This window comes from Carlito syrichta, unplaced genomic scaffold (genome assembly GCF_000164805.1).
Source record: "Carlito syrichta isolate Samal-C Ts95f unplaced genomic scaffold, Tarsius_syrichta-2.0.1 Scaffold316474, whole genome shotgun sequence".
Taxonomy (NCBI): Eukaryota; Metazoa; Chordata; class Mammalia; order Primates; family Tarsiidae; genus Carlito; species Carlito syrichta.
This window is the reverse complement of record NW_007260570.1, coordinates 211866-212861: the sequence shown is the minus strand read 5'-3', so window position 1 is coordinate 212861 and position 996 is coordinate 211866. Positions and strand designations below refer to the sequence as shown.

At 48.1% G+C, this 996-nt stretch overlaps 1 pseudogene; it reads left to right on the top strand.

Moving 5' to 3' along the window:
- Positions 1 to 451: 451 nt before the first annotated feature.
- Positions 452 to 996, top strand: part of LOC103277082 — a 3396-nt pseudogene continuing 2851 nt past the window's right edge.

Below are 996 nucleotides of genomic sequence, written 5' to 3'. Positions count from 1 at the left end.
TGTGTGAGGGTGGATTTTTTCCATATAATTTAACCAAAATAAGAGATTATATGCAGAAATAGCTATGAAAATCCGCTGGTCTTCTAAAGAGGCAGCAGGAAAAGGATTTATAAGAATGTAAATAGATGCACTCTTCTCACTAACCTGTTTCATTTTGGAAAACACGTACTATTTTTTCATAAAATATTTCTAACATGAAATGGGTTATTTATTTATTTTTGAGTTGGAGTCTCACTCTGTCACCTAGCTGGAATGCAGGGGCACGCTAATGGCCACTGCAGCCTTGACCTGAAATGGGTTATTAATACTGTAAATGAATTAAACATTTCTAAATGGTTTCAATTTCTAATATAATAAATAATAATAGATATAACTCACATAAAGAAACTGCCTTTGAGGTCCTCACTAATTCCTAAAGTATATAAGGATCGTGAAATCAAAACGTTTGAGAATGGATGACATAGCTCCTGGACCAGGACTTAGAGAAGATGTAACAAAGAGTGCTCGTTCCAGAAGAGGGGTCAAAGCAAAGTCCCAGGTCCCCGGTCGTGGCTCGCAGGGTCTCACGCCCCGAGGAAGGTGGCTGGGGTGGGAGAGCCCAGCGTTGGGGAGTCCCCAACTCCCCGGAGTTTCACTTCCCCCTCCTGTGTTAGGTTCTTCCTCCTGGATACTCGCGAAGAGCAACGAGTTCTCACTCGTTGGGTGGCCATTGGGTGGCCATTTCTAGAGCAGCCAATCAGCGTCGCCGAGTTTCCCTATTACAAAGTTACGTGGACCCACCGGGACTCAGATTCTCGCCAGACCCAGAGGATGCATGTCTTGGCACCCGGAGCCCTCCTCTGCTGCTCTGGGGGTCCTGGCCCTGACCGAGCCCCGGAGGTGAGTGAGGGGTCAAGAGGGAAACGGTGTCTGCAGAGAGGAGTGAGGGAACGGCCCGGCTGGAGCCCAGGAGCCAGGGAAGCCAAGTTTTCGCTGCCGCCGGCCCCTCTCCTTCCC